The sequence below is a fragment of the Leopardus geoffroyi genome, chromosome B4 (assembly GCF_018350155.1).
Source record: "Leopardus geoffroyi isolate Oge1 chromosome B4, O.geoffroyi_Oge1_pat1.0, whole genome shotgun sequence".
Classification (NCBI taxonomy): domain Eukaryota; kingdom Metazoa; phylum Chordata; class Mammalia; order Carnivora; family Felidae; genus Leopardus; species Leopardus geoffroyi.
The window spans coordinates 76,303,055-76,317,378 of record NC_059341.1 but is presented as its reverse complement, the minus strand read 5'-3'; positions in this window follow the sequence as shown (position 1 = coordinate 76,317,378).

Sequence of the window (14,324 nt, the reverse complement as noted above, 5' to 3'; positions counted from 1 at the left end):
TGGGGCTCAGTGATACACACACACACACACACACACACACACACACACACACACACACAGGCTTTATTCCCAGCACGGCCCAATGTGGGGCTTGAACTCACCACCCTGAGATCAAGACCTGAGCTGAGATCAAGAGTCGGATGCTTAACCAAATGAGCCACCCAGGCGCCTCTCAGGGATATATTTGGTGTTCTCAGAACACCCTCAACTTCTGAAAACAGCTGGATGGGGAAAGGCGGGGAGGTGTCACGAGTGTACCTTGATTTGACTGCAGCCTACCATTACGACCTTTTATTCTTTGGGTGACCAGGGCTGGGTTGCAGTAAACTCAGCTCTGCCTACTTTTTAAAGTACAGAGTTGTGGCCAGAGGCAACCATGGCCAGAAAAGCAGAGGAGGAGAGAGAGAAGTAGGCTTGGCCCCTGGTTGGAAGCCTAAGGGTGGGGAACTGGGAGAGCATAGGATGAGACAGGGGAGGTGATGTTGCAATGATTTATTGCCAGTGATTTATTTTATTTAACAAACACTCATATTGTACTTACTACATGCCAGGCACTGTCCTAAACACTTAATAAATATTAACTCATAACATTCCTAGGAGATAGGCATGACCATCATCCTCATTTCACACATGGAGAAACTGAGGCAGTTAAGTAACTTGGCAAGATCAGGGAAGTGACAGAGACACCATCTGAACCCAGCCAGGCTGGCTCCAGGGTCTATGCTCTTTACCGCTAAACTATGCTGCCTCGTGAAAGGAAAGGCAGTTGCAAGGGTGAAGCATTGAATCTGGGCCTCCCACATGAGACAGATGAGAATTCCACCATTGCAGCTCCTGGGACACTGAGAAAGTACTAGAAGCATCCACTACGTGGGAGGGCCCAGGGCAGTGGGAGGCGCTATGGGGAATGGTGAGGCTCTGCAGCTGGGGAGAGCTGCCAGAAACCAAATCCTAGGGGTCCAGGACTGGAGACACAGGAGCAGGCCCCAGATAAGAGACAAGGTCAAGGGACTGGGTAAGATAGCAGCTCCTACCATAGTCTACGAGATCTAGCCCTGCCTCCCTTGTCAACTTCATCTCTTCCCATTCTCCCCTCATTCACAATTTTGTCCCCACTGTTCTTTCCTGCCACAGGGCCTTCTCACTTGCTGTTGCCTCTGCCCTGAACACTTCTCCGACATGCACACATAAACACCCACCCCTCCCTTTTCCTAAGCTGACGTCCACTCATCCTTCAGATCTCAGCCTCACTGTGGGTTCTTCAGAGAGGCCCTCTGACCTTCAATATCTGAATTAGATTTCTTCTGTTATTCTCTTATAGTAGTATCCTATTCTTTTCTTTTATCACCTATATCATAATTTGAAATTACAGATTCGATTGTCTGTTTAATGCCTGTCTCTCCCCATTAGACTGCAAGCTCCTTGAGGGCAAGGACCCCATCTTATTCTCCACTGTAAACCTTGTTCCTCACCTAGTGCTGGGCATAAACATACTCCATAACATTTTGTTTAATGAGTTTGTGAGTTTAGAAGGCTCTCAGAGATCTACTTGTCCAATGCTTCTTTCCCTCTACCATATGCCCAGTAGGTGATCATCTACCTTCTCCTTGGATACTCCCAGTGACAGAGAACTCACTATTTCATCAAGAGGCCCATTCCACTTTTGAAGAGATTTACTATCAAAGAAAAATTGGACTCCCTGTTACTTCTTGGTCCTAGTTTGGCCCTCTGGAACTACATGTAGTCAAGATAGTCTTTTTTTGTTTTAGTGTTTATTTATTTTTGAGAGAAAGAGACAGAATGTGAATGGGGAGGAGCAGAGAGAGAGAGAGGGAGACTCTGAATCTGAGGCAGACTTTAAGCTCTGAGCTATCAGCACAGAGCCCGATGCGGGGCTCGAACTCGGGACCGGTGAGATCCTGACTTAGGCTCAAGTCGGATGCCTAATCAACCAAGGCGCCCCAAGATAGTCTTTTAAACAGCTGCAGAGAGCCAGCATGCTCACCACCTCTGCCCTCAATCCTTGTCTGTGTCACCTAAACAGTTCTTACAGTTTTGGAAGGCTTGGTTTCTTAGCCCTTCTCTACCCTGGTCCCTTTTCTCAAGAAACACCCCCTTTGGTCAGCACACAGAATGTAGCCTGATTTATGAATTATTATCATCCTCTCCAGCCACCCCCAACTGGCATAAAGTCCAGCAGGATAAGGGAGGACAGGGAGGAGAAAGTGAGAAAAGAGAGCAGTTTCTTTCTCACCAACCGTTAACTGGGGATGTCTTTCTCCAGGAAACAATGTTATTAGTGATGGCTGGGGCCCCGGGCTAGTCCTGAACTATATGTACCATTGTCAGCTCCGTTCTGGGTCAAACGGTCTTTCTGGACCCATTTAATACCTTTTCTCTGGGAAAAATGTGTTTGGGTTCCAAACAGGCAAGTTATATATAAACCCTTTAGATAACCAGCTTACAAATTGGGAACTGTTTCTAGAAGTATTTAGGTAACACCGAGTGGGAGAGTGAAGGGATGAGAACAGAGTGGGCTTGCTCGGAGAAGTTTCCAAGAGGTTTTTGGAGCAAAGATGGGGAAAGTGGTAAGGCACACAGGCTTCAGTCAGCAAACCTGGGTTTCAGTCTAGCTCTGCATGCACTTCATGGTTGTGAGACCTGCTGACTTTATCTAACTTCCCCTCAGGTGCCTCTCTGTAAAGAAGACGATAGTTTTTCCCTGACAGAATTGGAGGGGGCTTTTAAAGAGAGCTTGTTGCCTTCAGTACAGCGCCTGGCACATGAATGCTGAGGAGTGGTGGGTATCGTAAGGTTTGCAAAACGGGTTTTTCTTTTCCCTTCCACTGAGGGAACAAGGCTAACGTCCCTGAAGCCAACATGCCCCTGTCCCGCAAGCGGGAGCTCAAGCTGATTAAGGTGAAGATGGTCCTAAAGAGACATTCCAAAGGATGGCTTCGAAAAGGGGGCTCCAGAGGGGAGTTAGGGGGACAAAAGGGTAGGGGCTCCGAGAGCGGCCAAAGACGGTGCTTCATCACACACTGTTTCTGTAGAGTGTGTGTCCGTGTGGGTCCTGTGAGGCTCTGCTGACTGTGTGTGTCAGTATGACAATGTGTGCAAACCTTCTACCAGTCAGTGGGACTCAAGATTACCCTCCCTCTGTCAGGCTCCATTACTCAGCTTTCTGCAGTTCCAGGCCTTATCGCTTAGCTGTCTGCCCTCTGGCCTCTTCCTTTTGTTTACCAACTTGGCTGGCTTTCTCCTCTGGGAACAAAGGAGGTGTTCAGTTCTGGGCAGTGCGGGGCTCCTGCTACCCCACCCCCACTCCCTTCCCTTTCCAGGAGCACTGCCCCTCCTTGTCTCAGGCCGACCCCTTGGTTCTGAGAGGCCCCTTCCCACAGTTCCAGGGAAGGGAGAGACTGAGCTCCTGGCTGGCACCCCCTTTTTCTCACCCCCTAGCCCCCATTCTTGTCCCCAAAGAGGCCCCTAAAGCTTCACTTGTCTAGGCTGGAGGCAGCTCCTCTCCCCATTGTCTGGACAGGATTTGGAAGCTCTGGTTTCCATAGCAACCCCTGGGCATTTAATTAAGGGAGGAGGCCTTCATCTCTTCTAGTCCAGGCAGTTCCAAATCTCTACCCGAAAAGGATACCCTGAGGGGGTGAGGAAGAAGCATTTTCCTTCAGTACAGCACAATTCTGGCTTCGGGGCTGAGCCCATTATAGCTTTCCCAGCCCGCCCCCTCCCACCTGCCAGGCCCATCCCCACCCCACACCAGAGCCGGCTGGGGAGACCTCTCAAACCAGTGAGGGCAAACCCCAGGTCCCAGGATAGCAGGGGCTTTGAGGGGTGGTAGGCACCCTCACCCATATACACTGACTGTTGCTTTGTTTACTGGGGTGGGTGAGACTTCCACACTGGCCCTGCTATCCAATTGCTTTACCTTGGAATGGGTTCCGGACTCCTTGAACTCCCTGAAATGGAATGTCAAATGCTGTATATAAAAGTTCATTACAAGCGTTCTCTTGGGTACTGGGTACACAGTTTTCATCCAAGCCACAAAAGGGATCTGTGATCTCAAAACGGTCCCTAGCTCCTCTGCCATTTGCCGGCTGTGAGACCTTAGGCAAATTCCTTCACCTCCCTGGGCCTCCCAGTCCTCATCTGTAAAGGGGGATGATAATACTTCACAAGATTGTTGATGTCTGGTGAGAACTTAGTAAGGGGTGGTTGTGATCGTTTCTGTTACTATGAGAGAGGGTGAAATGGAAGATCCTGAAGCTTATCTGCTCTACACTTACATCTTATAACACCACTCTGCCCTCTCAGTGGGAGGCATTCGCCCCCCCCCCCCCATTCCCTCTCAGCCCCACCCAGGCTGCTGGAAAGTGCTCCCGGACTCTGATCGGAAGCTGGCAGCTTTCAAGAGCCTCGTCATGAGGTGGAATTTCCATGCTCTGGTCACTGAGATCCCAATTCCTGAAATTCCTGCCTCCGGTTTCTCAGCTGTGGCCTGTGACCACTTTTCCCCATTTCTGGTTAGGTTACTGTGTGTGTGTGTGTGTGTGTGTGTGTGTATGTGTTTCCTTTTCGCAGTATTTTTAGACTTAGGAGAAAATAAACACAATTCACACACTAGCACCTTTCTGATTGTTTGGTTCCTCACAGACAGGAGGGTGGGGGCACTTCTTTCCCCTGTGACAGGTCTTCAGCTCTGCCCTCCCCATACATCCTTACCTTCTGTTGAAAATTCCCAGACTTACCCCACCCATCTTGCCCCACACTGCCTCTCCCATCCCTTTAGCGTCGATAAATGCAGATTGTAACACAATTCTGAACTGTACGTGTCTCTGGGTCTTTTATCCTTGTTATATTTTTATCTTGTTTCCCTCTTGGAAAATTCCCCCACTGTGGCATATTTTGTCCCTCTCTTCGGAAGAGGCAACTCTATCCAGGCAGCTCTTGGCTTGTTCCATTGTGATAGCATCCAGATCCAAAGGAGGGACCGGGGAGTCCGAGGAACCGGGGACCCCAACACTTATGTTTCGGCTTCATCATCAATAAAGCAGTGTTTACCGACTGCAGCTGGGGAGAGATTTCGGTGCAATACTGCGATGAGGGGAGCCCTGAGCTCCGTGCCCGGCAGCAGCAAAGGCCTCAGTGCTGGAGCCGTTACTCCTCAGACCTGAGGGTCCCCCCCAGGACGCGGGGCTGTTTCACAGCCCTGTTTCCCTCAGTTCGGTTCACACAGCAGCCAGAGTCCTGGAGCAGGACTGGGCACTGCCAGTGTCAGGAGACGCAGGTGATCCCGGAGGCGTGGAGAGATGTGGGAAGGGCTGAGAATTAGCCCCAGGGCGGCAGAGAAAAGGACTTACTCAATCCGCAGAGAACCGGAAGAGGGAAGGATAGATTTCCTAAGAACGGCGTGCAGGGCTCTTGGTGGCACCTCTTTTCACTCTCCCTCAGGACAGAGCAACTGTTGGGTCAGAGAGACTAAGACTGGTCAGCAGAGGAATGTCCTAGCTGTGGATGAAGCCTCTGGCTCAGGAAATCCAAAGTCCTTGCTGAGGAAGCTGAGGCTCACAGAGGTCACGGCTGGTCCAAGGTCACGAGTTAATGTGTGCCATGCCCCGGACGCAGCCCTCGGCCTCCTGAGTGCAGAGAGGCAAGGCTTTCAACTCACAGGCTGTGCCCCTGGAGGCCGGCAGCGCCTTGGGATTAGGGGGATAGCAGAATGAGTGGGGGCTCCCGGTTTGCTTAAGATTCACAGCCCCTAGGAAGGGCTGGAAAGAACTCGAGGTAAGACAAGTGATGTCTTGCGTTACTAAAGAAAGCTCGGTGAGAGGTTGAGGAACCCACCCAAGGTCACACCCCTAGTGATTAAGAGGGTCAGGACTCAGACTCCAGCCAGCCAAGTCTGCACTCTCAACTTCTGCTGCCTCTGGAAGTGTTGGAGTCAGGTTTTGAATCTGGCCTGGCTGCCTCCTGAGCCAAAATGCTAACAATGCTCTGTACCCTCAGAGGACTGAGGACTGAGGGGGACCATGCTGGTGCAACATAGCCTACAGAAAGCAGCCAACATGGCTGTTTTCATTAGGTCTGGCTGCCCCCGGTTCTGCCTTTTCATTATTTGCTCCACGCCTGGGTTTATACCCTTGGCTTTCACCAGCCTGGAAGCAAGGCCCCGTCCTCAGTGGTACACAGGATTGTGGGTAAACAGGTAACCACCTGACTCTGTCCTGCCTGCTGCTGGACTCTGGCTGTCTGGAGTGCATCCCCTGATGTGTCCTTGAAAACTGACTCTAGATACAGCCGAAAGGGCTCTCAGAGAGCAAGTCCAAGTTTGAATTTTGTAGATGACGACACTGGGGGGCTCAAAGGGAGAAAGAGTCTTGAGTAGGGTCATTCCTTCCTTTAGGTCCACAAACAGTTACTGACCCCCTTTTGTGCCCCTGCCACTGTTCTAGGCCCTGGGAAAACAGCAGGGAACCATACTCTGGTTCTGCCCCCACAGGGTCCACCTTAGCAGAGGGGAGGAGAAAGATAATCAACAACAAAATCAGGCAGCAAAAAACATAAACCAGAAAAATAGCACAGTGACAAATGCCAGAGAACATGAAAGAGAATGAGTGGGTGGCCACTGTAGCCTCAGTGACCTCTCTGGGTAGATGACACTAAACCTGACACGAAAGGTGCCAGCCGGGACAGTCAAGGAGAAAGGCATTCCTGCCAGAGGGAGAGCAGTGAAAGGCCCCGAGTTTGCTCACACTCACTGGAAGAAGATGCTTCGGGAAACTTTAACATCAATATAGACGTAAACGTGTCTGTGTGCTGCCTATGTGTATATACAAGTAAATGTATATGTATATAAAGTGTGAGTGTGTATACATTTTAGCGTGTGATTCACATGTCATTTCTGACTGTGACTTGTGGACAGAAAGTTGGAAAGCTATTACTGAAGGAATCAAAACAAGTTCAGTGTGGCTGGAGCAGAGTGGGAGAGAGTAAGACCCGAGGAGATGAGGTCAGCCGGGGGCAAGGGCAGCCGGTCATGTGTGGCTCCAGACGCCGGGATAAGAACTGGGATTTTATTCAAAGTGGGCCTGACCCCCTCCGAAGACTTAAGTGGAGGATGGACAGGATCTATGTAGTTTCTTGGTTTTGTTTTTATTCTAGCCATCTATTTATTAAAAAAAATTTTTTTAAGCTTATTTATTTTTGAGAGAGAGACAGAGAGACACAGAGAGAGAGAGAGAGAGAAATGGGGAGGGGGCAGAGAGAGAGGGAGAGAGAATCCCAAGCAGGCTCCACGCTGTCAGACCAGAGCTAGAGAGGGCAGAGGAGGGCGGGGGAATTGCTACACGGCAGGGGGAGGAAGTGACTGCACTTGGGGGTAGGTCTGGCGGAGGGTCCACATCGTTGTCCAGCTCACTCCCATGTTGCTGAGGTGTTTCCCTCCCTTCTGACCCCCCCTTAGCATGAGGCCTCCCTACTACTCACCCAGCAAGTGGCCACCTTGGTCCTGACCAAGCCCTGGTGGTGGCAGGGGAAGCCAGCTGTGGCCTCACCAGTCTCCCGACTCCAGTGCCCGCTCCCTGTGTGGCTGCGCTGAACTTCCTCTGACTGCCTTCTGCTCTTCTGTTCCTCCAGCTCGGCCCGAACAGGACAGAACACGGGCTTCTTTCCCTGTTTCACCTCCCGCCCATTCCTCAGCCATTCCCGTACTTCCCTCCTAATTCTCAGTCCAGCTCACGTAGCTCTGGGTGTATATGTGTGCATGTGTCTTTTCTCCTCCTATGTACATCTTTTTTTTAAAATATTTTATTTTTGAGAGAGAGAGAGAGAGAGAGGGAGCTGGGGAGGGGCAGAGAGAGAGGGAGACACAGAATCTGAAGCAGGCTCCAGGCCCTGAGCGGTCAGCACAGAGCCCAATGCGAGGCTCAAACTCACGGAACCGTGAGTTCATGACCTGAGCCGAAGTCGGTCACTTAACCGACTGAGCCACCCAGGCCCCTCCTCCTACGTACATCTTTACTCACACACACATAGGCGTGCATTCACTGGTCCTCTGTCCAGGCCTCCATCTCTCGCTTCCAAGCCATCTCATCCTGCCAGAACATTCCCTGTACTCTGGCCCTCTCAGGCTCCTGTTCTTGTTTTACATCATAGCTCAGTGCTACATCCTCCAGGAGGTTTTCTTGGGAAATTCTCCTCTTTCCTCTTGTTTCTCCTTCTAATCTCTCACCAGACTCATGAAGCAACACCCAGCTCCCAGGAAGAGGGGTGGAGAAGAGCACCAGCAGGAGAAAAGCCCCAGGAATGGGCCTGGCACTCACAGTGAGGCTTTGGTTTCCTCCTGGGGAACATAAACAATATCACAGAACACCAACATCAAGCCAGGCCACTCTGTGACCGTGAAGGAGTAAGAACAAGACTTCACTGCAGTCATGTCCGAACGCAGACAAAAACAAGAACGTGTCCAAGCCACAAATATGACCAAACACCCCCTATCCCGGCTAGTGGGCGTGGCTGCTGTTTCTTCACCAATCACACTGTTCACCCAGCTGCTTCCTCCTACATCCTAACAAGACTTATGAAGTTTCCCAATCACAGAATTCCCCAGCTTTCTGACAACAGAGCAAACCCCCACTTCCTTGACCTCTCCTTAAATCAGCAAATGTAAGTCCAAATCCTAAGTCCTTTCTAATGTCCTTTTCCTGGATGCCCACTGTTCCATTCCATGGTGCTATGTTCTCCTTGTTGCAATGAATCCCTACACCCAGTTTTGCTCAGCTGTCACTGTTGGTGGTCTTTGGCTGGAGGGCGTTGACAATCAAGGACAACATGCAGGTGTGCTTTATGTAATGTTTAAACTACAGACTACTATATTTGGGGTTGTAAGTGCGTTTTATGATATTTTAGCACCAGATTTCCTTTCCTAATTATTCTCAAGGCAAAATGTCCCACCCCCGACCCTGAATCACCCTTCCAGTGAATTGGGTTGATTCTTCAGTCCTTGGGCCTGCTTACCATTTTCCTGCATCTGCATTCTTCCCTCACTAATCTGACATCACAATTGAAACCCTCTTCTATCACCTTCCAGGTCACATAACCAGATCTGATCCCTCCCTCCTCATCCCTCCTATTGCACTCAGTTTTAATGAGCTAGAGGGCTCTTGCCTTGTTTCCCCTCAGAGCTGTAGGTTCTCTGAAGGCAAGCACTGAGTCTTAAAAACTTGGTTAGCACTCCAGGGGCTGCTCCAGCTAAAATGCCCCGTCAAAAGGTCAGGAGTTCCCAAGTGCTTGGGGCCAGAGATCCTTGAGATCATGAGAAACTGTGGCTTTAGACCAAGGAACGGGGTGCCTGAGTCCTGTTAAGGGATGGGGAGAAAGGGCCTCGTCCTACAGACTCCTTGGGGATGCCAGTGGCAGGTTCCTGGGAGCTCTTTGTAAGGATCCCTAGGGCAGAAAAAGACAGCCTGGATACCCTCTGGTAAGAATCAGAGTGAATTTGAATTTACCATCACCTGGAACATCTTTGTGTATTATGTCACTGTCCCAGATAAGGAATTTATCAGAGTAATCAGAGCCAAAAAAAGATAAGACAGTCTTGAGCTTTGAACATGTGGTATACACACACACACACACACACACACACACACACACACTATACAGGCTAGTGATTTTTATTTTTTATTTTATTAAAAGTTTGTCTGTTTGTTTGTTTGTTTATTTATTTTGAGAGCGAGAGAGAAAAAATCCCAAGTAGGCTCTGTCAGTGCAGAGCCTGACACGGGGCTTGAACCCATGAGCCGTGAGATCATGACCTGAGCCAAAACCAAGAGTCAGACCCCAACTGATTGAGCCACCCAGATGCCCCATGGGCTAGTGGTTTTGAAACTGTGTCCCCTGTAGTTTGTTCCTTAGAAGTACCCCAGGAGGGGAGGTACTTGACTGAGCCCCATTCCAAGTCCCTCGTTCTTTTTTTTTTTTTTTTTATAATGTTTATTTGTGTGAGAGAGACAGAGACAGAGCACAAGCAGGGGAGGGGCAGAGAGGGAATCACAATCTGAAGCTGGCTTCAGGCTCCGAGCTGCCAGCACAGAGCCTGATGTGGGCCTTGAACCCACAAACTGTGAAATCATGACCTGAACCGAAGCCGGACGCTTAACCGACTGAGCCACCCAGGCCCCGCTCCAAGTCCCTCATTCTGATTCAACCAGAGCAGTTTGGTTTTTCATCTTTTTTTGCGTTTGGGATTCCGGATAAGATTTAATTTGTAAAGAAGCTTACTACATGTAAACAACACCATGGAGATGCAATCAGCAAAATCCAAAAATATGGAAGACAGTATAGAATACACAACTTGGTTTCTTCAACAAATAAACTTCAAGAATAAAAAGGGAGGTAGAACCTATGAAATAAAAGACATTTAAGAGCCATATCAACCAAGTCCAACATGTGGACCTTGCTTTAGATTAAATCGATGTATTACATAGTTGGGAAAATATTAACACTGACTAGATATTTGATGATATTAAGGAGCTATTTATTTATTTTTAGTTATGATAATGATATTATGGTTATGTTAACAAACTCCTGGGGCACCTGGCTGGCTTGTCAGTGAAGCATGCAACTCTTGATCTTGGGGTTGTGGATTCAAGCCCCATGTTGGGTATAGAGATTCCTTTAAATACAATCTTAAAATTTTTTTTAATATTTTATTTATTTTTGAGAGAGAGAGAGAGAGAAAGTGAGCATGAGCAGGGGAGGGGCAGAGAGAGAAAGGGAGACACAGAATCTGAAACAGGCTTCAGGCTCCAAGCTGTCAGCACAGAGCCCGACATGGGGCTCGAGCCCATGAACTGTGAGATCATGATCTGAGCTGAAGTCAGATGCTTAATGGACTAAGTCACCCAGGTGCCCCCAAAACAAAATCTTTAAAAACAAAAACCAAACTCCTTTTAGAGATGAGTACTGAAAAAAATCTATGGATTAAATGATATGATGTCGGGGCACCTGGGTGGCTCAGTTGGTTGAGCGTCCGACTTTGGCTCACGTCATGATCTCACATTTCGTGGGTTCGAGCCCCACATCAGGCTCTGTGCTGACCGCTTGCTCAGGGCCTGGAGCCTGCTTCAGATTCTGTGTCTCCTTCTCTCTCTGCCCCTCCCCCGCTCACGATTTGTCTCCCTCTGTTTCTCAAAAATAAATAAATGTAAAAAAATTTTTTTTTAAATGACATGATATCATGTGTTTGGAAATCATCCAGTACAGAAGTTGTAGTGGGAGAAGTGGGTGGAGGGCATAGATAAATAAGATTATGTTGATAATTATTGAAGTTTGGTGACAGATGCATAGGGGCTTGTTGTATTATTCTTTCTCCCTTTTTACAGGTTTGAATATTTCCACACTCACAAAAAAGCTTTAAAAAAAAGTCAAAGGAGACTACATAAATAAGATTTGGAATTATAACCTTATTCTTTAAAGTCACAGATGTATCAAGATATAATTCAAACACCATACAAGTCACCAATTTAAACCGTATAATTCAGTGGTTTTTAGTATATTCGCAGAATTGTACAACTATCACCCAATCAAATTTAGAAGCTTTTCATCACCCCCAATCACCACCTTGTATCAACTCCCGTCACCTCCCATCACCACCTGGTATCACTCATCACCCCCCATCACCCCCTCAATCACCCCCCATCACCACCTCATATCACCCCCTATCATCCCCATCACCCCCATCACTACTTCATATCACCCCCAATCACCATGTCACCCCCCTGTCACCACCTCATATCACCCTCAATCACCTCCTCATATTATCCCCATCACCCCTCATGTCACCTCCCCATCACCCCCATCACCACCTCATATCAACGCCCACCATCCCCAATCTCCTCCTCGTATTACCCCCCATCATCCCCATCACCACCTTGTATCCATTAGCAGTCACTCCCCATTCCCCCAATCCTGACAGCCCCAGGCAGCTGCTCACCTATTTTCTGTTTCTTTGGTCCATCTATTCTGGACATTTCACACAAATGGAATCAGACAATACACGGTCTTTTGCACCTGGCTTCTTCCACGTTAGGATAAGGTTTTCAAGTATAGCCTTGTTTTAAAATTTTCTGGTCTTGATAGGAAAGAACCACCTTGTAAGTTTATTACTACTCTGGCTATGGATTTTTACATGAAGACACTCGGAAGAGGTTTAAACAAATTTAGGGGAAGGAATCTAACAGCTGGAAAGAAAGAAAGAAGAAAGAAAGAAAGAAAGAAAGAAAGAAAGAAAGAAAGAAAGAAAGAAAGAAAGAGAGAAAGAGAGAAAGAAAGAAAGAGAAAGATGAAGGAAGGAAGAAAGGAAAGGAAGGAAGGAGGAAGGAAGGAAGGAAGGAAGGAAGGAAGGAAGGAAGGAGACTAAAGACCCTTTCTCCAGTCCAAATCACTCACATTACATTTAAAGAAACAGGGGCCCAGAGAGGAAGTGACTTACGCAAATGTCCTAACAGCTTGTTAAGGGCAGAGCAGGGTCCAAAACCCAGACCTGCTGAACTTTGGCTCCATCCTCTGTTCATGTTGCCACGCTGCCTTCTGACCTAACACACACACACACACACACACACACACACACACGCACACACACACACACACACGTCACTTTTCCCACCACAGCTCATAACCAAGTGACCCACAAAATATCTTCATACACATCTTGAGAATCCACCACAATGGCGGCTGCTTGGTCTCACAGCTCAGGCTTTCTGCTGCCCTACCCTGACATGCAGTCAGTCACCCAGGGAAGAATCAGTGTTAGCGCCAGCTCCCGGAGTTTCTCTCTCAGAGGAGCTCGAGAATAGCAATCTTGTTAGAAGCCAGAGAAAGCTGTTTGCATGGCAGGAACAGTTTTTACTTACGCTGAATGGCTCTTTGGAGTGGCTGGTGGAGAGGGTATATAGCGGGGAGGCTGGTAGAGAACATGGAGAGAGAGGGCTAAAGCCTTTGGGACTACCATTGGAGGGAACCAAGTTAAGGGTTAAGAGGATGTATAGGAACCCCACGGAGGCCTCTAGAGCTGAGTCCAGATGAGCCTGACGGTGGGGAAGAGGAGGAAAAGGTCAGGTTGAGGGAAAGGACTCCAGGTTGAGGCAGTCTGGGATCTTACAGCTGTTCCTGGAACTCTCCCAAACCGTACTTATGAGCAGTTCAGAGAAGCTGTCAGGTGGCCGAAAAGGGCGAGAAGAGGACACACTCTACAGACGGATTATCTGAGGGCTGAGCATGAGGTCTCAGGGAAAAAATTCCAGAGTGCCTGGGAGAGGAGGCTATGGTGGCACCTAGGTAACTCTTATACTCTGGAGATTCCTTTAGGTGATCCTTGGCCCCTGGAAGGGGGAGCCCTAGGAGATGGGTAGAGGACAGTGCAGGCCTTAGCCCCAGAGCCCTCAGACAAATAATTCGGGCCTGGATGGCACAGGATTTGATGAGGGGCACACTGGGTAGGCTGCCTTCTCAAAATACCATCCATCCCCTGTCTATAGTGAGCACTGGGGATTTCACTCTTAGAAATCTGTCCCTTTGGGTCTGGGAAGTGTTTTTAAACATCCTTTAGAACAGGGAAAATAATCCTGGGTCGGGCACCAATGAAGGTCAAGCTCCGACAGAACAAGATCCAGGCATGCTCCAGAGGTGCTGAGCTTGACAAGGGTAAGAGACCTAAAGATAAACTCTAGGGTGCTCTCATTTTTGCCCAAGATCAGCTTTGCTCCAAACCCTGATCCCCAGAAGGCCTTCTTTAGGCCATCTTGGTTCCTGAATGATCAGTGGGCAGTTTGAGCTGTGCATACCCCATGGTCCTGTCTAGCGAGGGGCAGGGCCCAGAGGCAGTCATTAGCTCATCACAACCTTGGGTTGCCCTCCAGCCTGCTGATCCAAAGTTCCAGGCCCAGTCTTCCAGTCTGAACTTTAACCAGGTGACACACAGCATGTCGGCATTAGTAAGTGTCAACCTAGAACTGGACCTGTGCCTGATTCATCCAGGAAGCTGAACCCAGGCGGCAGAACAAACACCCTTAAGCAGCTCCTGCCTGGCATGGGGTGAGAGGTTATCTGACCCAACAGACAGAGACTTTGTTTGCTTTAGTCTCCTCCTCTTTCTCATCCCCATTTGCCAGGCTCCCTCATTCCTTTCTCTCTGTCCATCTCTGGGTCAGGAACTGTGTGGGTTTTTTCCAGATGATGCAAGAAGACCTATCTATCTATCTATCTATCTATCTATCTATCTATCTATGTATCTATGTATTTGAAGGTGATTCTAG